Source organism: Salmo trutta, chromosome 24 (genome assembly GCF_901001165.1).
Source record: "Salmo trutta chromosome 24, fSalTru1.1, whole genome shotgun sequence".
In the NCBI taxonomy this organism is placed as follows: domain Eukaryota; kingdom Metazoa; phylum Chordata; class Actinopteri; order Salmoniformes; family Salmonidae; genus Salmo; species Salmo trutta.
In genome coordinates, this window is record NC_042980.1 from 42,141,018 (window position 1) to 42,165,207 (window position 24,190).

The following is a 24,190-nucleotide window of genomic DNA, read 5'->3' on the forward strand; positions in this document are numbered from 1 at the left end:
CTGACATCCTTGGAGAGCTCTTTGGTCTTGGCCATGGTGGAGAGTTTGGAATCTGATTGATTGCTTCTGTGGACAGGTGTCTTTTATATAGGTAACAAACTGAGATTAGGAGCACTCCCTTTAACCTCTTACATCTAGATGTTCCGCTAGCGGAACATCTGCTCCAATATCCAATGATGGGCGTGGCGCGAAATACAAATTCCTCTAAAATCCGAAAACTTCCATTTTTCAAACATATGACTATTTTACAGATATTTAACCTCTTAGTATTTTCAGCAGTATTTTCACGGCTGGATAAAAAACGTACCCGATTTAATCTGATTATTAGTCCTGCCCAGAAACTAGAATATGCATATAATTATTAGCTCTGGATAGAAAACACTCCAAAGTTTCTAAAACTGTTTGAATGGTGTCTGTGAGTATAACAGAACTCCTATGGCAGGCAAAAACCTGAGAAGGTTCTGTTCAGGAAGTACCCTGTCTGAACATTTCTTGCCCTAGTTGATTCTCTCTATCTATTACAAGGGATCTCTGCTGTTACGTGACACTCCCCACGTCTCAAATGGGCTCTCAGAGCCCGGGAAAAACAGGAATGACGTAATTCAAAGCCCTGGCTGAAACACACGAGCGCTTTTGCTGAGTGGTCTATCAGAGGAGAAAGGCTTAGGCGCGTGACCTGCCCCGCCCCCGTCTTTCGGTTTTTCCCTCAGTTTACAGACATGCAGATTCCCGGTCGGAATATTATCGCTTTTCTACGAGATAAATTGCATAAAAATTGATTTTAAACAGCGGTTGACATGCTTCGAAGTACGGTAATGGAAAATTTAGAATTTTTTTGTCACGTTCTGCGCCATGCGCACGACTGTGATTTACCATTGGGATAGTGTCTAGAACGCACGAACAAAACGTCGTTGATGGAACATAACGATGGATTATTTGGGACCAAACCAACATTTGTTATTGAAGTAGAAGTCCTGGGAGTGCATTCTGACGAAGAACAGGAAAGGTAAGACCATTTTTCTTATAGGAAATGTGATTTTGGTGAAGGCTAAACTGGGTGGGTGTCTAAATAGCTAGCCCGTGATGGCTGGGCTATGTACTTAGAATATTGCAAAATGTGCTTCATCCGAAAAGCTATTTTAAAATCGGACATATCGAGTGCATAGAGGAGTTCTGTATCTATAATTCTTAAAATAATTGTTATGCTTTTTGTGAACGTTTATCGTGAGTAATTTAGTAAATTGTTAGTAAATTCCCCGGAAGTTTGTGGGGGTATGCTAGTTCTGAACGTCACATGCTAATGTAAAAAGCTGGTTTTTGATATAAATATGAACTTGATTGAACAGACATGCATGTATTGTATAACATAATGTCCTAGGTGTGTCATCTGATGAAGATCATCAAAGGTTAGTGCTGCATTTAGCTGTCTTCTGGGTTTTTGTGACATTACATGCTAGCTTGAAAAATGGGTGTGTGATTATTCCAACCGGGAATCTGGGTTTCAGTAAAAAGAGGGAAAAACAGAAAGGCGGGGGCGGCCAGTGCACGCGCCTAAGCCTTTTGTCTGCTGATAGACCACTTAGCAAAAGCGCTCGTGTGTTTCAGCCAGGGCTTTGAATTACGTCATTCAGGTTTTTCCCGGGCTCTGAGAGCCCATTGGAGCCGTAGGAAGTGTCACGTAACAGCAGAGATCCTTTGTAATGAATAGAGATGACAAAGAAGGGCAAGAAATGGTCAGACAGGGTACTTCCTGTACAGAATCTTCTCACGTTTTGGCCTGCCAAATTAGTTCTGTTATACTTACAGACACCATTCAAACAGTTTTAGAAACTTTGGAGTGTTTTCTATCCAAAGTTAATAATTATATGCATATTCTAGTTTCTGGGCAGGACTAATAATCAGATTAAATCGGGTACGTTTTTTATCCAGCCGTGAAAATACTGCCCCCTAGCCATAAGAGGTTAACACAGTATCCAAAGAAGGCCCAGAAGTATACAGAATGGTGTTGTCTGCGTAGAGGTGGATCAGAGAATCACCAGCAGCAGGAGCGACATCATTGACGTATACAGAGAAAAGAGTCAGCCCTTGAATTGAACCCTGTGGCAACCCCATAGACTGCCAGAATTCCGGACAACAGGCAAGAAGTAGTTAGTGAACCAGACGAGGCAGTCATTTGAGAAACCAAGGCTGTTGAGTCTGCCGAGAAGAATGTGATGATTGACAGTCTAAAGCCTTGGCCAGGTCGATGATGCTTCTTGAAATTCTCAATTATTGTGGATTTATCGGTGGTGACAGTGTTTCCTAGCCTCAGTGCACTGGCCTTGAATCAATTCTTCCGCATCCAGAAATCTGCTCCTTTTACTCTGTTCCGAACGCACTAGACAACCAGTTCTTATAGAATTTAGCCGTACCCTTATCCTACTCCTCCTCTGTTCCTCTGGTTATGTAGAGGTTAACCCAGGCCTTGCAGCCCCTAGCTCCACTCCCATTCCCCATGCGCTCTCATTTGTTGACTTCTGTAACCATAAAAGCATTGGTTTAATGCATGTTACCATTAGAAGCCTCCTCCCTAAGTTTGTTTTATTCACTGCTTTAGCACACTCCACTAACCTGGATGTCCTAGCCATGTCTGAATCCGGGCTTAGGAAGGCCACTAAAAATCATGAAATTTCTATCCCTAACTATAACATTTTACGACAAGATAGAACTGCCAAATAGGGCGGAGTTAGCCTGCAGAGTTCTGTCATACTATCCAGGTTTGTGCCCAAACAATTCGAGCTTCTACTTTTAAAAATCCACCTTTTCAGAATAAAGTCTCTCACCATTACCGCTTGTTATAGACCCCCCTCAGCCCACAGCTCTGCCCTGGACACCATATGTGAATTGATTGACCCCGTCTGTCTTCAGAGTTCGTACGGTTAGGTGACCTAAACTGGGACATGCTTAACACCCCAGCTGTCCTACAATCTAAGCTAGATGCCCTCAGTCTCAGACAAATTATCAAGGAACTTACCAGGTACAACTTTAAATCCATAACCATGGGCAACCATTAGATACTATCCTGACCATTTTGCCCTCTAAATACACCTCTGCTGTCTTCAACCAGTATCTCAGCGATCACTGCCTGTGTGCGTAATGGGTCCGCGGTCAAACGACCACCCCTCATCACTGTCAAACGCTCCCTAAAACAATTCAGCGAGCAGGCCTTTCTAATTGACCTGGCCCGGGTATCCTGGAAGGATATTGACCTCATCACGTCAGTAGAGGATGCCTGGTTGCTCTTTAAAAGTGCTTTCTTCACCGTCATAAATAAGCATGCCCCATTCAAAAAATGTAGAACTAAGAAGAGATATAGCACTTGGTTCACCCCAGACTGGACTGCTCTTGACCAGCACAAAAACATCCTGTCGCATTCTGCATTAGCGTCAAATAGCCCCCGCAAAATATGCAACTTTTCAGATAAGTCAAGAACCAATATACTCAGTCAATTAGGAAAGCTAAAGCTAGCTTTGTCAAACAGAAATTTGCATCCTGAAGCACTAATTCCAAAAAGATTTGGGACCCTAAAATCCATGGAGAATAAGAGCACCTCCTCCAAGCTGCCCACTGCACTGAGGATAGGAAACATTGTCACCACCAATAAATCTACGATAATCGATAATTTCAATAAGCTTTTTTTCTACAGCTGGCCATGCTTTCCACCTGGCTACCCCTACCCCGGCAAACATCTCAGCACCCACTGAAAGTGAACAAACAGATCACCGACCATTTCGAATCCCACAGTACCTTCTCTGATATGCAATCTGGTTTCTGAGCTGATCATGGGTGCACCTCAACCAGGCTCAAGGTCCTAAACGATAGCATAACCGACATCGATAAAAGACAGTACTGTCCAGCCATCTTCATCGACCTGACCAAGGCTTTCGACTCTGTCAATCACCAGATTCTTATCAGCAGACTCAAAAGCCTTGGCTTCTCAAATGACTGCCTCGTCTGGTTCACCAACTACTTCTCCGATAGAGTTCAGTGTGTCAAATCGGACTGCCTATTGTCCGGACCTCTGGCAGTCTTTATGGGGGTGCCACAGGTTTCAATTCTCGAGACCGACTCTTTTGTCTGTATATATCAATGTTGTCGCTCTTGCTGCTGGTGATTCTCTGATCCACCTCTACGCAGACGACAGCATTCTGTATACATCTGACCCTTCTTTGGACACTGTGCTAACAAACCTCCAAACGGGCTTCAATGCCATGCAACACTCCTTCCGAGGCCTCCAAATGCTTTTAAATGCTAGTAACACCATGTGCATGCTCTTCAACCGATAGCTGCCGCACCCACCCGCCTGACTAGCATCACTACTCTGGACGGTTCTGACTTAGAATATGTGGACAACTATAAATACCTAGGTGTGGTTAGACTGTAAACTCTCCTTCCAGACTCACATTAACCTGTCTGGGCTAGGGGGCAGTATTTTCACGGCCTGATAAAAATGTTCCCGATTTAAACTGGTTACTACTCTTGCCCAGAAACGAGAATATGCATATTATTAGTGGATTTGGATAGAAAACACTCTAAAGTTTCTAAAACTGTTTAAATGGTGTCTGTGAGTATAACAGAACTGATATGGCAGACAAAAACCTGAGAAGATTCCAAGCAGGAAGTGGCCTGTGACAATTTGTAGTCCTTCTGTTGCATCTCTATCGAAATTACAGTATCTGTGCTGTTACGTGACACTTTCTAAGGCTTCCATTCGCTCTCTAAAGCCTTCAGAAACCGGATTGACACGTCTCCGGTCTCTGGGCAGATAACAGCAGCAGAGTTTGTCAGTGGACTGCCTGGTGACAGAGAGACTGGAGATGCGCATTCACGAGACCTCGCCATTTTTTTATTTTCCTCTTTGAATGAATACATCGTTGTCCGGTTGCAATATTATCGCTATTTTACGAGGAAAATAGCATAAAAATTGATTTGAAACAACGTTCGACATGCTTCTAAGTACGGTAAAGGAACATTTTGAAATTCTTTGTCACGTAATGCACTCGCGCGTTACCCTTTGGATAGTGACCTGAACGCACGAACAAAACAGAGGTATTTGGACATAACTATTGATTATTTGGAACCAAAACAACATTTGTTGTTGAAGTAGAAGTCCTGGGAGTGCATTCTGATGAAGAACAGCAACGGTAATCCAATTTTTCTAATAGTAATTCTGAGTTTAGTGAGCCCGAATTTGGCGGGTGTCTGAATAGCTAGCCTGTGATGGCCGAGCTATGTACTCAGAATATTGCAAAATGTGCTTTCGCCGAAAAGCTATTTTAAAATCTGACATAGCAATTGCATAAAGGAGTTCTGTATCTATAATTCTTAAAATAATTATGTATTTTGTCAACGTTTATGATGAGTAATTTAGTAAATTCACCGGAAGTTTTCGGTGGGTATGCTAGTTCTGAACGTCACATGCTAATGTAAAAAGTTGGTTTTTGATATAATATGAACTTGATTGAACAAAACATGCATGTATTGTTATAACATAATGTCCTAGGAGTGTCATCTGATGAAGATCATCAAAGGTGAGTGCTGCATTTAGCTGTGGTTTGTATTTTTGTGACATATATGCTTGCTTTGAAAATGACTGTGTGATTATTTTTGGCTATGTACTCTCCTAACATAATCTAATGTTTTGCTTTCGCTGTAAAGCCTTTTTGAAATTGGACAAATTGGCATTACAGGGCTAGCTATTTAGACACCCACCAAGTTTAGCCTTCACCAAAATCACATTTACTATTAGAAAAGTTTGATTACCTTTCCTGTTCTTTGTCAGAATGCACTCCCAGGACTTCTACTTCAATAACAAATGTAGGTTTGGTCCAAAATAATCCATAGTTATGTTCCAACAGCGACGTTTTGTTCGTGCGTTCTAGACACTATCCCAATGGTAAATAACGGTCGGGCGCACGGCGCATTTCGTGACAAAAGATTTCTAAATATTTCATTACCGTACTTCGAAGCATGTCAACCGCTGTTTAAAATCAATTTTTATGCCATTTTTCTCGTAAAAAATCGATAATATTCCGACCGGGAATCTGCAATTAGCTAAACAGCCGAAAGAAAATACTGCATGGGGTCGAATCGGGCACGCGCCTAATTCCATTGTCCTCTGATAGACCACTTGGCAAAGGCGATTATGTGTTTCAGCCTGAGGCTGCCTCGTCATCGTTCAGGTTTTTCCCGAGCTATGAGAGCCTATTGGAGCCGTAGGAAGTGTCACGTTACAGCTAAGATCCTGACTCTTCAATAAACAGAAGCAAGAACAACAACACCTTGTCAGACAGGCCACTTCCTGCATGAAATCTTCTCAGGTTTTTGCCTGCCATAGGAGTTCTGTTATACTCACAGACACCATTCAAACAGTTTTAGAAACTTTAGGGTGTTTTCTATCCAAAGCCAATAATTATATGCATATTCTAGTTACTGGGCAGGAGTAGTAACCAGATTAAATCGGGTACGTTTTTTATCCGGATGTGAAAATACTGCCCCCTAGCCCAAAGAAGTTAAGTATCAGCTGTCAGAGTAGCTGTACCTGTACACAGCCAATCTGTAAATAGCACACCCAACTACCTCATCCCCATATTGTTATTTATCCTTTTGCAAATTTGCACTCCAGTATCTCTACTTGCACATCTATCACTCCAGTGTTAATGCTTAATTGTAATTATTTCGCCTCTATGGCCTATTTATTGCCTGACCTCCCTACTCTTCTACATTTGCACACACTGTACATAGATGTTTTTAATATTGTGTTATTGACTGTACGTTTGTTTATGTGTAACTCTGTTGTTTTTGTCGCACTGCTTTGCTTTATCTTGGCTAGGTCGTAGTTGTAAATGAGAACTTGTTCTCAACTGGCCTACCTGGTTAAATAAAGGTGAAATAAAAACCCAAAGTCTGTCAACCATACGTGCACTTAACCAAAGCAAGCAGTTACCTGGAGTCAATGCATTTTAAATGGTATGATTAAAGCCATCATCCCTTGGCGTCGTGGAGTAGGCTGTTTTCCTGAACACACAGTAGTTTTTCCAGTGGTCTTAGGAAGTTTGTTTCTTCTGTGGCAGCTCTCCATAAGCTCCAGTCATTAGCACAGAGGTCTGTGAACTATAATTCCCTCAAGTTAATCAGGGGGTTTGTACAGGTTAGGTTAGGGAGGAGGAGACAGTGTTGTCTGCCTTCAGCTCTTTGTGGATCTCAGTGTCTCTCGCTCTCCCCTTCGCTTCCTCTATTCAGGCAGTTTCTCTCGCTCTCTGTCTCTCTGTTTCTCTCTCTGTCTGCGGTCTATCCGACCCAGGGCTGAACCATGTGGCTGCCCGGTGTCGTGGCGCTGTTATTGGAAACACCCCTCTGATGCTCCCATTAGCCTGATGTAAAGATGATAGCTTGTGCTTTGTTTGGATATCCGTTTCCAATAGCAGGTCACAATGCTCAAGAGCAACCAAGATGATGGGGTTGCTGTGGGATTGAGGCTCCCAAAAGGCAAAAAGGAGGGAGTGGGGAACGAAAGAGAAAAAGAGGGAGGTAGGGGGTGGTAGTGTCCTGGTCAATGCCTGGCCAAAATCACACGTACAAAAGGGATAAATAACATACAGAGAGGAGGGGGATCAGAGACAGTGGACAGGGAGAAACCGAAAAGGAGGGAGAAGGGACGGTGGAAAGGGAGAAACAGAGAGAAGGATGGGAAAGATAGAGGGAAAAGGCAATAAAACAGCACATTGGGTTCAAGGTCACAAGAGAAGGTCAAATATCAGGGAGATAAGGATCACCCACTGCAGCCATGAGGAGGGATGAATAGCTCACACCACCATGACACCCATTATACCCTAGCTTTACAACATGTTACCCTGCTCTTCTGGCTCAATGAACCATTCCCAATGGTGTCAGATGAACCATATTGCATTCAGGTGTGTGCAATGGATGAGAAACTAGTGTCTAAGACGGTTGGCTTTGAGTGGCGTGTGACGTTGTGCAAAAGGTCATGAGTTCCAGGCGCACTCTGTAATACAGGGAGGACACGTGAAAGTTACCTGTGTATGACCTTATGCATATTGGTCAGAATGACAGACGCTAGACAGTATACTACAAAAGACTCATTCGAGCGACCTGAGGCTTCTTTACTCATAAACAGAAATGTACTGCTCTCATTTCTGGAACCAGAAGTGGACCCAGACTGGATGGTCTATTTGGAATACTTGATTCATGGACCATTTGCTCAACTCCCTGAGTCATCCTCCAAGGCCTGTGATGTGGTCTAACTCACTTTGAAGACCAGCGGGATGCATCAAATGTATCCTGTGTGAGAGTGTGAGCCTTGTGAGCCACGTCATGGGTTCTTCGGTCATCCTACAGCCGTGCTGGAAACGTCGATCAAGATTGTTTTTCCCTGGATATGTGATTCAGACACTCTATTGCAAGACAATCCCATTTCTTTCCCCTCATCTGCCAAACAACATTAAGTATCATCTTGGACACAGAATTTACTTTATTTGAACCAAATGGATGCTTTTAAACTTGGCTCAAATCATCAGATTAACCAGAAACACATTCATCTTTCATCACATTATGGGCTGGAATTCACCTGGGCTTTTGCCTTTTATTCTCTGGGCTGTGAGTTTCTCGTTTCTCCTTTTTGTCAAGTACCAAACTTTGAGACTATGGGACAAGTTGGTCATCTGTTTACTTAGACGGTAATCTAAGGTCTGTTTTAACTTTTACCCCATGATGGTTAATATTAGGGGATATTTCCTGCTGTTCTAAGGTAATTTTTATGTATGATTTACGGTATAGCCATTGATTGTTGAGGAATGTAATGGAGAAATAAGAACAACAGCCAAGGGAGGGATTGTGAAGTTGGCAGGCGGGTGCAGTGTGAATAGAAGATACTGAGAGACTCCCACAACACCCAACCATCAACACATGGGTTTAACATAATGTTAACAAAAAGGGGTTGGAACCAAAATTATTTTCCAATTGTTCTGTTACAAACAGAACCCGTATTTTTTATTTTTCATTCCGTTCCAGTGTTTCCAACTAGAAAATAAAGTTCTTACCATCCCTTTTCATAATTTTTTTTATCCTGTGAAATCAACATATTTTTTTTACAAAATAGCTCATTCATTTACTTGACCCATGAGCATGGATAGAGAAGCTTGCTATGGAACGTGTAAACTAGTTGTACAGGCGCGAGATGAGACTGGAATTTCACCGGTGGGGAGAAAGACGGGTGCACATGGAGGGGGCTTGGCTCGAAGCGCTGAACATCATAACATGACGTGAGTTGATATGTGTTTACGCTACGACTAGTGTTATAACTTCCCCAAATTACATAATTTTATGTATATTTTTTACATTTAAATAGGCAAGTCAGTTAAGAACAAATTCTTATTTACAATGACGGCTTGTTCCGGCCAAAACCAGACTACGCTGGACCAATTGTGCTCCGCCCTATGGGACTCCCAATCACAGCTGGATGTGAAGCAGCCTGGATTCAAACAAGGGACTGCAGTGACACCTCTTGCACTGAGATGCAGTGCCTTAGACCGCTGTGCCACTTGGGAGTCCCAAAATATATACTAGACATTAGGAGGGCGGGAAGAACTAAGCCCGATGCCCGGGCACACCTATACCTACCCGGACCAGCAGACACACCGCTCACAGCATGAAACTACCCATACCTACCCGGACCAGCAGACACACCGCTCACAGTATGAAACTACCTATACCTACCCGGACCAGCAGACGCACCGCTCACAGCATGAAACTACCTATACCTACCCGGGACAGCAGACACACCGCTCACAGCATGAAACTACCCATACCTACCCGGACCAGCAGACGCACCGCTCACAGTATGAAACTACCTATACCTACCCGGACCAGCAGACGCACCGCTCACAGCATGAAACTACCTATACCTACCCGGGACAGCAGACACACCGCTCACAACATGAAACTACCCATACCTACCCGGACCAGCAGACACACCGCTCACAGCATGAAACTACCTATACCTATCCGGACCAGCAGACACACCGCTCACAGTATGAAACTACATATACCTACCCGGACCAGCAGACACACCGCTCACAGTATGAAACCAAAACATAAATAGCGAATCACAAAGCAGACAATAATCCCATCCCCACCATCACCCTTGATTGGATGACCTCAAACATTTATACTATATATTTGTGTATATATTTATTCCAACTCTCATCAATTCCAATCTTCAGACAGCCACAGATTTAAAAAATAATAATAATACATGATTAACCAGCTCTCAATATTTGAAAATAACTTTGGTTCCCGGTTTTGTTTCCGTTCCTCAAATGTATTTCTTTTTCGGTTTTCGGTACTGTTCCCTGAACCGGTTCCAACCCCTGGTTAATACACTACATACCAGATCATGAACCCCTTAAGGCAGTGGTTCCCAACCTTTTTCGGTTACTGTACCACCAACTTAATTTTGCTCTGCCCAAAGTACCCCTGAAGTACCCCCTTGTGCATTTTACCAGTAGGCCGATGTGCTCATGAGTCTTCTCAAGTATCCACTGTGGACAGGTCAAGTGCCCCCAGGGCTCCTAGTACCCCTGGTTGGAAACCACTGCCTTAGGGCTCCCGGTACCCCTGGTTGGAAACCACTGCCTTAGGGCTCCCGGTACCCCTGGTTGGAAACCACTGCCTTAGGGCTCCTGGTACCCCTGGTTGGAAACCACTGCCTTAGGGCTCCTGGTACCCCTGGTTGGAAACCACTGCCTTAGGGCTCCTGGTACCTCTGGTTGGAAACCACTGCCTTAGGGCTCCTGGTTCACCTGGTTGGAATCCACTGCCTTAGAGCTCCTGGTACCCCTGGTTGGAAACCACTGCCTTAGGGCTCCTGGTACACCTGGTTGGAAAGCACTGCCTTAGGGCTCCTGGTACACCTGGTTGGAAACCACTGCCTTAGGGCTCCTGGTACACCTGGTTGGAAAGCACTGCCTTAGGGCTCCTGGTACACCTGGTTGGAAAGCACTGCCTTAGGGCTCCCGGTACACCTGGTTGGAAGCCATTGCCTTAGGGCTCCCGGTACCCCTGGTTGGAAACCACTGCTTTAGGGCTCCTGGTACCCCTGGTTGGAAACCACATCAAGAACTTGCCCCATCCCTCCTGCTAATTGGGAAACTTTTGCAAATTGTTTTCTGAACAGCCCCCAAAAAATGTTCTATGACAGAAGGGCTGTCACTGAATTTCACTTGTTCCCTGGAGAAGGACTCAAGTATGCCCCCATTTTTTTTAAAACCTGCAGAACTTCCTGGCTCTTGATTCCCTGGTGCCGCTAGGGCATATTAGGAGTCTAATGTAAAGTGTGTTAAATGAGATTTGCGTTTGTTTTGATTAAAGTTAAACATATACTGTGGTGTTGAAATGTTAGTTTTTGAAATTGTAACCTGTAGTTTTTATTTATCTTTTATTGGAATGTTTGTGGTGAATTTGTTGAATTTATTGTCCTCAGGGCAACATTGAAATCGAGACCTTGGTCTCAAAGGGTTCCTCTGACTAAATAAAAGTTAAACAAAAAAACTAAACAAATTCAAGTCCCCACAGAGCACAGGCAAACAATGGAGCTTTCTGGACTTTTGAATACTCTCCAGGAAATTCCACCATGCACAATTTGTCTTTGTAGAGAAAGCTGGCATGGCCCTTGCCAGGGAGATGTCATGACGAGACCCAATAGCACGCAGGCACTAGAAGTGCTTACTACAGTACGTGGGTATGCTCATTCCCAACACAGCTGAGCCTAGGGCTGTTGCATCGACCACCGGCAGTCATGACCGCATTAAAATTCTAAAATCCCACGTGACGGTTGAGTCACAGTAATGTCCTTTTATGCACTCCGGACATGTGTTGGTAGTACCCAACTCGCTAACGACCATTAATCAGGTCGCTAATGGCCTTGTACTCAGCGCTCTATTGTCCCTCTAACCAACGCAAATGGAATCGAAAATCACATCAAACACTTATCATCAAAACAGTATCATGCTTTTATAACTCACCTCACTGTGATAGATTAATTTGAAGAAAGAAGTTCAACAACAGGTTGAAACTGAGTGCAAAACATGGTCGTTGTGGGTGTTTCAAAGCCTAACACACGAAATGGACAGCTGTTTCTAAGGACATAATTAATTAAAAACACCCTTTTGCATATTAAAAACACCCTTATGCATAGGTTAGAGCCCCCTCAAAAAACAGAATTAAAATAATGATTGTGGCACTATAGCCTACCACATATTACACAAAAACAATGAACAAAACTGATTTCAGATGTCTTTGGTACATAATTGGTCTAGCCAATACAAATTCCAGTAATCACCTTTGAGTCTGGACTGTATTATAATGCATTCTGGATGGACTGGTTACCTTATGTTACACCCCCAGGAGATGCTGTTGGTTCATTGATTGTGCCAGAATTTGTATTTGATTTTGAATAGCCTGGTAATAGGGCATTTTTTATATTTTCATAATTAATAAGCTGACATTACCTTTGGCTACAGAATATCTCACCACCGTGTGTTTCCATTTCCTCCTCTCTCTCCTTCATTCCTTTCTCGAGCGCGCAGAGTTTAAGTAGTTATGTTCCCGAACAGATTTTACTTGGTTTCCCAAATGAAGCACTGGGTAGTTAAAGGAACAGGGTTGGAGAGCCCATTGCATACAGAGTTTGGGCGGAATATCACCAGTTGCCCAGCGAGAGCATGCTCCTCAAACTGGTTCATGCATGGAGTGAAATAAATGTTCTTATATTTATTTCTCAGCTGCTCATATTAAGCACATGCTCCCCTGTAAAAACGAAATAGCCTACCTGGCCTCATCAAAAAACAAACCGACGGGAAAGCTGTCACGCTACTTAAATATGATCCCCAATTAGAGACAACGATGACCAGCTGCCTCTAATTGGGAATCATACAAAAACCCCAACATAGAAAAAAGAAACTAGAGCACAACATAGAAAAAATAAGCTAGATCAGCCCCCCAGTCACGCCCTGACCTACTCTACCATAGCAAATAAGAGCACTCTATGGTCAGGATTTGACAGAAAGCGGCCTCCATTTGCTATAGTAGTGCATACTGACATATATTTTTCCCCCTGCTCTGTTCCTGCCCATTTGGTAATGGACCATTCTACATTTTGTATTTTTTTTTTTACATATTAGTTAAGACAAGATTTGATTTGAGAATAGTCTGATGGGGTAAAATATGATCACTTGATGAGAGAACAGCTGTGCAGCCTGAGACAAGGAACAGAGCGCAAGCTTTTTTTGCTACTTTCTTAAATCATCAATAGCCTATAGTTTCATCATGTAGCCCGTATATGTTTTGATTTCCAAGACATTCTAAGGTTTGTATAATTCACAACTAAAGTTGCCAAATAACTCTAAATCTAGCATTTAGGACCTGTTTGAAATTATTACATCCCGCTTCGGAATGGGAAAAATATCCTTTATATTTTATTCAGCTAAGTTCAATTATATTCTTCATACTATAAAATCATATAATATAAAATAATGGCACAGGACTTATGATTAAATCTTGTCAGCTAAATGAACAAGCCTACAGACTATGGCATGGCGCATAGCCAGATACAGTAGGCCAACTCATATTCTGTTCTTCTGAAGTACGTGTTCTAAATATTGTAATGTTTCTTCAGACCTGCCTAAAATAAATAATGTAGATGTTCCAAAGGTGCACATCAGCGGCTTATATGCGTGGAGGCCTGGAGAAGCTAAACGTGTTTATGCTAATTAACAGTCAATTGCCGTGAGACCAGCAGTCTTTCGCATGACAATAACCAGCTGACAAAATGTCATGACCGCCACGGCCGTAGGTGAGCCCATGATGGCTGGTATCCAATTGATTAACCTTGAGAATTGTTATGTTGTTTTCACCACATGTTTTGTTAAAGACCTGGTGAATTTCCACCAACCTCCGTGTGAACTCTTTCACATAACCATGAGGGACTCCTCATTTCGGGAGAGTCCAACGGCTGATAAAATTTTGGAAAGAAGAAGGAAAAAAAGAGAGGAAAATAAATAATAGGGCTGGCATTTCAAACAGCTTTATTTCAGGCTGTGCCAGCAAGCCAGCCCCTTGGAAAGGGGTCGGCGTCTAAAGGCCAGGTCTGCAGAAAGGAGGGCGTAAACAAAGATGTTGTGAGAAGAAAACATTTCAAAGCCCCCTCGCTTCTCCGTGGAGATAAAGGCAAGATAAATCAGATTATTTACTTCCCCGGATCCATGTTGGATCTCTGTCGTCCGTCGGCAGAGCTGGAGTGCCTGGGAACAATTTGTCCCAGCCATTATTCCAATCTGTTAAAAGGATGAGAATTGCAGGCCATGCTTCAGGCCTGCTTTACTGACAAGAGGATGAAAAGAGGAATGCTCATGTGTTTTTCTCCCTCGCTCCTTCCCTCCTTCTCTCTCTGTTATACTGTGGGCCAACATCAGAGCATTACACAGACACCATATTGTTAAATATTCCGTCACGTTGGTACTTCCTTCGGTCCTGTTCAAGCCGCTAACATCAACTGTATCATTTTGTGTGTGGGTTGGTGTGTGTATGTGTCTGTGTTTGCATGCGTGTGTGTCTGACTCCAGCACAATCTGGGGCAGGCGGTCCGCCATGTAGTTCAGCCCACTTACAGTCCAGAGAGCAACTTGGGAACAGCTCTCTGAGGCAGTGGCAAACTGTTGCATCTGTGAAAAGGCCATCCAGAGTGGCTCTCTCTCTTTTATGGGGAGATGGTGTTACACAGAGGGCTGGTGCTGGTGCTGTTACTCTGGGAGCCAGACTGCGGTTAGTTGGCCTCTTTTTGTTCATTGTCTAATACTCTCCGGCCCTCTCTTCTCTTCCAACTGTGTGGTCACATCGGGGTGAGGCTGTGGCGTCTCCAGCGATGCTTTTTTCCCTCCCAGCCGTCTCAGGGTCTTCCTGTCGATGAGAGCAAGGCCGATGGGAGGAGAAGGCCGCCCGGCAGGGCCTGTTCTTCCACGTGTGAGATGAAAGGGACCATGACTCTGCGCCAGAGTTTACACTGTTTCCAGGGTAGAGAGCAGATCTGAGTGAAACACCTCATGTAAGGCCTTCTGTCAAAGCTAACAGAACTCTGCAGTAAGAATGGAAACATTTGTCTTTGAAATGTTACTGAATTTATATGAGGAGTTGTTTAAAGCAAACAACCTTTGCCAAAAGGGAATTGACATAAATGTATGAGACAAGAAATGGTCAATATGAATGTTTGTAAATATCTAATTTTTTATATTTTGTCTTTGTTGTTTACCTTGTAATGCATTTTATTAGAATTAGCTATGTAATTTGATATAGTGTAGTTCCATTCGTTGTTATGACTGGGCTCCCGAGTGGCACAGTGGTCTAAGGCACTGCATCTCCGTGCTAGAGGCGTCACTACAAACACCCTGGTTTGAATTCAGGCTGTATCACAACTGGCCGTGATTGGGACTCTTAACTGACTTTTATTAGTTAAATAAAGTAAATATTATATAGAATATATGTCAGGAAGTGTTACATGGACGTTTGACAATATGTAGCATCCTATAGAGCCCGTGGGGGCGGTAGCTAGCCCACTAGCCATGCTAATACCGTGACTTAGAAGATGCCATTATAGGAGTAATATCTGTCGTGACAGAAGAGGCAGTTATAGCAGTAATATATTTTCGGCCTTGCAGGATGTAATGGTAAAATGAAATTACCTGGTGCTGGACTAGCCTGGAAGAATCTTAAAATGCAGCGTGTTTTCATTAGACAATTGAACTGATCATGTGACTTTAATGTGTGTATTTAAACTCCACTCTGTCTGTGTTCTAGGTGGCCACCCACAGGAAGTGATTGCAGTCCAGAGTCATGGTGGTTCCTTGTGTGCAGAAAGCTAATGGCTGCATTTGTTGAGAGCACATGGATAATGGATCTCCTGAGCTGTGGAGAACTTGACAAAATGGACACCTGCCTCCTGGGCTGCACCACTTCTTGTGCCCCTTTCTGTTTGGTTGGTTGATTTGGGTATTTTAAACTGCATTGGCCAAAAGCAAACTGTGGAATGGAGAATGTAAGATGTACCCTACCTGAGCCACATGCCCTATTAAATATGTTGTTTTGTTTGAAACCGTTGTTTGGTCTCTACTTCACTCTGCCTGCTCAACCCAGATTCAAAAGTACCTGTCACTTTTCCACCTTGTAACATGTAGGCCCATCCATTTCTCACAGCAAGACAACAAAAGTATTTGCAGGAATAAAAGACAAACATCAATGTTCATTTGTTTAAATCTGCAGAGTCTATGATGCATAAAAACCTAACATATTTACATTACAGTTGGGTTAGGAGGACGTGTCTCCTATGGACCGTCTAACTTACATTGAAAGTCACCTGCTATCAATGTAAAAAAAATGTAGATTTGACTTTGGGAAACCCCTTGCTGCCTTCTAAAAATGCCTTCCTGTACATTCTCTTTTCAGCCTCTATTTCGGTTATGGAGAAGAAGTGACCAGGATTTTGATGGAGGAAGTAGTCCTGAAGTGTAATAGCCCTTCAGTCTGGTGGGCCCCATGTTTCCAGAAGATCTGAGCAGCAGTCTACTACAGCAGTCTACTTGAGTCTGGATGGTAGGGCCATCTGTCAGAGAGAGAACGCAGAACACCAAGAGTCCATGAAAATCAATCACTGTGTCCCTCACAACCACACTCCTACCATTCTTCTTCAAGTGAAACGCAATGTAGCCCTCAAGTTGGTGGTGAGAGGAATTAATTTTCTGTCTGTAGTCTTTTACAAGGCTTTGTGGGAAGCTTCTAGTGGGGTTCAGAGGATACAAACATGCAATTGGAAGCTCTGTCCATTCCCTGGATTTGCACCACCAGACTCTTCTATGGCATTTGGGGTTGTTGCAAGACGTCTAAAATAAACTGAGCCACTGTGATGTCATCGTTCCTGAAGTAGGTTATGAGCTCCGAAGCCACCTCTGTTCAATAATTTATGCCCGTTTCATAGCATCAGTCTAATGTTGCAGGGGAATCTCATGAAATATTTGGGGTGTTTGGCCTCACTTAGACTGATGTAAGGCGTCTAGGTGCCCATGGCACTGGCGTGTGCTCTCTATAGGATCCAGTCTGAGGAAATGATGATTCACCTTTGCTTTCCAGGAAAACTGTTTTAAGTTGGTCACTAAGGGGGAAACTCCGACCCAAGTTAAGCACGCGTAAATGGAACCTAATTCTCTTTTTATCCACTTTACTCTCTACACCTTGAATTTAAGCATGAGAATGCTATTCTGCAGCGATTCGGCGATGGTTTTCCAAATTTCAATCTATAGGCTTCTGCAGCCATGCTGCGCAAATGAAAAAAATATATATTTAAAGAGCAGCTTTTTTCCCATCTTTGTAACATTGCAGAAATCTAAAACGTTTTGTCCAAAAATGATGCAGAAAATCTAATCCATGTTTTTGTCACGTCAATATTTGACTACTGCAATGCTCTACTTTCCGGATACCCAGATAAGGCACTAAATAAACTTCAGCTAGCGCTAAATATGGATGTTAGAATCTTGACTAGAACCAAAAAATGTATCATATTACTTCAGTGCTAGCCTCTCTACACTGGCTTCCTGTTAAGGCTAGTGCTGATTTCAAGGTTTTACTGCTGACCTAAAAAGCATTACATGGTCTTGCTCCTACTTATCTCTCTGATTTGGTCCTGCCATACACACCTACACGTACGCTACGGTCACAAGACACAGGCCTCCTTATTGTCCCTAGAATTTCTAAGCAAACAGCTGGAGGCAGGGCTTTCTCCTACAGAGCTACATTTTTATGGAATGGTCTGCCGATCCATGTGAGAGATGCAGACTTGATCTCGACCTTTAAGTCTTTACTGAAGACTCATCTATTCCGTAGATTCTATGATTGAGTGTAGTCTGGCCCAGGGGTGCGAAGGTGAATGGCAAGGCACTAGTGTGACGAACCACCCTTGTTGTATCTGCCTGGCCGGCTCCCCTCTCTCCACTGGGATTCTCTGCCTCTGACCTTATTACGGAGACTGAGTCACTGGCTTGCTCGCGCTCTCCCTTGCCGTCCCTGGAAGAGGGGCATCATGTCAGGCCTGGCTTTTTCGTTATACTCGATGTGACTGGGTTGAGTCACTGACATTATCTTCCTGTTCGGTTTTGCACCCCCCCTAGCTCGTGAGGTGGGGAGATCTTTGTGGGCTATACTCAGCCTTGTGTAGTTAGTTAGTGGTCTGTTGATATCCTTTTGGTGTTGTGTAGGGGTTGTGCTTTGGCAAAGTGGGTGGGGTTATACCCTACCTGGTTGGCCCTGTCCGGGCGTAACTTTGGACAGGGCCAAAGTGTCCCCCGACCCCCTCTGTCTCAGTCCCCAGTATCTATGTTGCAATAGTCTATGTGCGGGGGTAGGGTCAGTCTGTCCTATCTGGTATAATTCTCCTGTCTTATCTGGTATCCTGTGTGATCTTAAGTATTCACTCACTCCCTCACTCATTCACTGGCCACCCCTCAGAGCCTGGTTCCTCTCTAGGTTTCTGCCTAGGGTCCTGCCTTTCTATGGATTTTTTTCCTAGCTACTGTGCTTCTACATCTGCATTGCTTGCTCTTTGAGGCCGTTGGGGTTTTAGGCTGGGTTTCTGTATAAGCACTTTGTGACAACTGCTGATGTAAAAATGGTTTAATAAATACATCTGATTGATTGATTTATTACAGTATAGAGCCAAACCTACCGGGTTGATTTAGTAATTCTAGAATGTTTTAATTATATGCACACATATTTCACTGTATATATTTTTGCAATTAGTATCGTGTTAAATATTAGCCACTATTGGTAGCCATCGTCAGTTATATACACAGACATTTAGAACTGTCACTTTACTGTCACTTCACTGGGGCCGAGCTAAATAAATATATATGTGTATGTGTGTATATATACATATATATACAGTGGGGCAAAAAAGTATTTAGTCAGCCACCAATTGTGCAAGTTCTCCCACTTAAAAAGAAGAGAGTAATTTTCATCATAGGTACACATCAACTATGACAGACAAAATGAGAAAAAAAATTCCAGAAAATCACATTGTAGGATTTTTAATGAATTTATTAGCAAATTATGGTGGAAAATAAGTATTTAGTCGCCTACAAACAAGCAAGATTTCTGGCTCTCACAGACCTGTAACTTCTTCTTTAAGAGGCTCCTCTGTCCTCCACTCGTTACCTGTATTAATGGCACCTGTTTGAACTTGTTATCAGTATAAAAGACACCTGTCCACAACCTCAAACAGTCACACTCCAAACTTCACTATGGCCAAGACCAAAGAGCTGTCAAAGGACACCAGGAACAAAATTGTAGACCTGCACCAGGCTGGGAAGACTGAATCTGCAATAGGTATGCAGCTTGGTCTGAAGAAATCAACTGTGGGAGCAATTATTAGGAAATGGAAGACATACAAGACCACTGATAATCTCCCTCGATCTGGGGCTCCACGCAAGATCTCACCCCTTGGGGTCAAAATGTTCACAAGAACGGTGAGCAAAAATCCCAGAACCACATGGGTGGACCTAGTGAATGACCTGCAGAGAGCTGGGACCAAAGTAACAAAGCCTATCATCAGTAACACACTACGCCACCAGGGACTCAAATCCTGCAGTGCCAGACGTGTCCCCTGCTTAAGCCAGTACATGTCCAGGCCCGTCTGAAGTTTGCTAGAGAGCATTTGGATGATCCAGAAGAGGATTGGGAGCATGTCAGATGAAACCAAAATAGAACTTTTTGGTAAAAACTCAACTCGTCGTGTTTGGAGGACAAAGAATGATGAGTTGCATCCAAAGAACACCATACCTACTGTGAAGCATGGGGGTGGAAACATCATGCTTTGGGGCTGTTTTTCTGCAAAGGGACCAGGATGACTGATCCGTGTAAAGGAAAGAATGAATGGGGCCATGTATCGTGAGATTTTGAGTGAAAACCTCCTTCCATCAGCAAGGGCATTGAAGATGAAACATGGCTGGGTCTTTCAGCATGACAATGATCCCAAACACACCACCCGGGCAACGAATGAGCGGCTTCGTAAGAAGCATTTCAAGGTCCTGGAGTGGCCTACCCAGTCTCCAGATCTCAACCCCATAGAAAATCTTTGGAGGGAGTTGAAAGTCCGTGTTGCCCAGCGACAGCCCAAAAACATCACTGCATGGAGGAATGGGCCAAAATACCAGCAACAGTGTGTGAAAACCTTGTGAAGACTTACAGAAAACGTTTCACCTGTGTCATTGCTAATCCAATGGAACAGCGTGGCGTGAAATACAAATACCTCAAATGCAATCATTTCAATTTTTCAAACATACGACTATTTTACACCATTTTTAAAGATAAGACTCTCGTTAATCTAACAACATTGTCCGATTTCAAAAAGGCTTTACAGCGAAAGAAAAACATTAGATTATGTTAGGAGGGTACATAGACCAAAATAATCACACAGCCATTTTCCAAGCAAGCATATATGTCACAAAAACCCAAAACACAGCTAAATGAAGCAGTAACCTTTGATGATCGTCATCAGATGACACTCCTAGGACATTATGTTATACAATACATGTATGTTTTGTTCAATCAAGTTCCCACCCAAAACTTCCGGTGAATTTACTAAATTACACATCATAAACGTTGACAAAATACAACAGTTATTTTAAGAATTATAGATACAGAACTCCTTTATGCAATCGCTATGTCAGATTTTAAAATAGCTTTTCAGCGAAAGCACATATTTCAATGTTCTGAGTACATAGCTCAGCCATCACGGCTAGCTATTTTGACACCTGCCAAGTTCGGGGCAAACTAAACTCAGAATTAGTATTAGAAATATTGTATTACCTTTGCTGATCTTCATCAGAATGCACTCCCAGGACTGCTACTTCCACAAGAAATGTTGTTTTTCTTCCAAATAATCCATAGTTATGTCCAAATACCTCCGCTTTGTTCGTGCGTTCAGGTCACCATCCAAAGGGTAACGCGCGAGCGCATTTTGAGACAAAAAAAGTCAAAGTGTTCCATTACTGTACTTAGAAGCATGTCAAACGCTGTTTAAAATCAATTTTTATGGTATTTTCCTCGTAAAATAGCGCTAATATTCCAACCGGACAATAGTGTATTCATTCAAGGAGGAAAATAAAAAACAGCGTGCTCGCGGGAATGCGCTTATCCAATCTCTTTGTCCCCAGGCAGACCACTGAGAAACTGAGCTACTATACTCTGCCCAGAGACAGGAGATGGCTCAATCCGCTTTCTGAAGGCTTTAGACAGCCAATGGAAGCCTTAGAAAGTGCAACGTAACCCCACAGATACTGTTGTTTTAATAGAGAATCAAAAGAACTACAATTCTCAGACAGTCCACTTCCTGCTTGGAATTTTCTCAGGTTTTTGCCTGCCATATGAGTTATGTTATACTCACAGACACCATTCAAACAGTTTTAGAAACTTCAGAGTGTTTTCTATCCAAATCTACTAATAATATGCTTAATTTCGTTTCTGAGCAAGAGTTTAAATCGGGTACGTTTTTTCATCCGGCCGTGAAAATACTGCCCCCTATCCTAAACAGGTTTTAACAACTAAAGATAACTTCTGCCCAAACCAAAACATGTCAGCATAAGCTTTTGTCATCGAGTGTGTGGTTTCCTTAAAATCAGTAGGCTGCTGCAGCTATGGAGGCTAGCCAGGTGTGTGTGTGTTTGTTTGTGCGTGTGCACACATGTAGCTGCACGTTGGCCAGGTGTCAACTACCTAACATACGTACCTCAATTGCAGTTTCACCTGATGTATCACTGAGCAACAGTAGACATTGAACATTACGGCATTTAATAGTGTCACACCCTGATCTGTTTCACCGGTCTTTGTGCTTCTCTCCACCCACTTCCAGGTGTCGCCCATCTTCCCCATTATCCCCAGTGTATTTATCCCTGTGTTCTATGTTTGTCTGTTGCCATTCCGTTTTGTTCATCAAGCCTACCACGTTTTTCCCTTTGCTCTTGTCTTGTTCTAGTTCCTGTTGTTTAGTTTTCCTGGTTTTGACCATTCTGCCTGCCCCAACCCTGAGCCTGCCTGCCATTCTGTACCTTGTCACACCACCCTGGATTATTGACCTCAGCCTACCCTGACCCCGAAACTGCCTGCCATTCTGTACCTTATGGACTCTGATCTGGAGTACTGACCTCTGCCTGCCCTTGACCTGTCGTTTTGCCTGACCCTTGTTCTAGTAATACCTTTTTGTTACTTTGACATTGTCTGCATCTGGGTCTTCCTTGAAATGTGATAAATAGTAACATTAATAGTAGTATCAGTAGACAGAACATTCCAGCATTTAATAGTACTATTAATAGTAGTATTTAACAGTAGACATAGATGTGTGTTAGTTCATGCTCAAATATCACTGTATGAATGAATATTTTATGCTTGTGTCAAATCGACATTTGGCAACTGATCCCTTCAGGGATCAATTGACACATTTAACGAAAATTACAATTATGATTACAATTATTCCTCCGGTGTACTGTGCAGTGCACACAACATACAAAGAATAAGAAATATCAACATGATAATAAATATGTCATCCAAGAAATAACAATAACCTTCAAGCAGCAAAATCAAAAATAAATAAATACAGATGAATAAATACAAATAAATGAAATGGGGAAAAAAAGGCATTTCAACGAGGTCGGGCCCCAAGAAAGAATGTAGGTGTGTTAAGACATATGGGACCGACCGGCTCGATTCAGTCTTATGTAGCAAAATTTGTAATTGTGTTTATTACATTGGATAAAAGTAGACGACTCAGAGCTAGAAAATTGTATATCATATGCTACAGTTGAGGAACAATGGGAAAGTAATTTTGCTTTGAAAGTTGATAAACTTCTAACCTCACTTTTGACAAAATGGCCCTTGAATGTTTTGGCGCCTACTGGAGAGCTCTTCTTTGTCAAGACCCATTCAGCATCGTTTACCCCCTTTTAATCTTTAGCCCCTCCCATCTCTTTAAGGATTCACATGTGAGGAGGCTATGTACTAAACAGTCAAAGATTTCAAGACTAAAGGCTGGTGTATACTACGGTGTGTTCGTAAATTTAATCTGGAGTAACAGAGTGTGATTTGGGCGTTGTAAACTCACAGCATTGTCAGATTGGCCGTATGTAAAATTCAGAGTATTTCGCTCTCACAGCGCACACTGGACGCTCTGGCCAAAAAGTAGCATTCTGATCTAAAAACAGCAGTCAAGCACCAAAGCTAACTGGCTAATGTTGGCTAGCTTGCTTGCTACTTCCAGACATAAATGAGAGATCAGATGACTCTGACCATTTTACTCACCCTAACAGAGCTGGTTAGGCTCTTTTTATGTTATCCGGAGCGTTGGTGACTGAAACTGTGCTGCTGGCAACAATTTAATTACACTTTTTTTGCCAACGTTAACCTGTTGAGGATCTTATCCCGATCTTATCCCGGTATTGGGATTCATTGTCATGTGACCATGGCGGGGAATTCAAAACTGCAAGAGTAATCATTTCAAAAAATCAAATAATCAACTATTTTCCTCCATTTGAAAGATATATCTCCTAAATCTAACCACGCTGTCCGATTTTCAGAGGCATTACGGAGAATGCATAAAGTTAGGTTATGTGAGGAGAGTACATTGACAATAGCTGCGTGTAATGTTTAGCCAATTCAAAGAAGGGCATCAACAGACAGAAAACTAGCTAGAATTATGCACTTACCTTTGACAATCTGCATCAGATGACACTCATAGGACATTATGTTATACAATACATGCATTTTTAGTTCCATCAAGTTCATATTTATATCCAAAAACAGCATTTACAGTCGCGGTGAAATTCAGAATTTTTTTCGGCTCGAATGCACCCAGTGAATCCAGCATTACAAATCACGGAATTACTATTCGAAAACATTGGTAAATTATAATATTGTCATTCAAAGAATAATATATTATCATCTCGTAATTGCTACCGAAGGGCCAGATCTCAAAATAACTTTACTGGGAAATCACATTTTGTATAAACTGGGTACTATGCTAACAACAATAAGCTATATGCTAAGC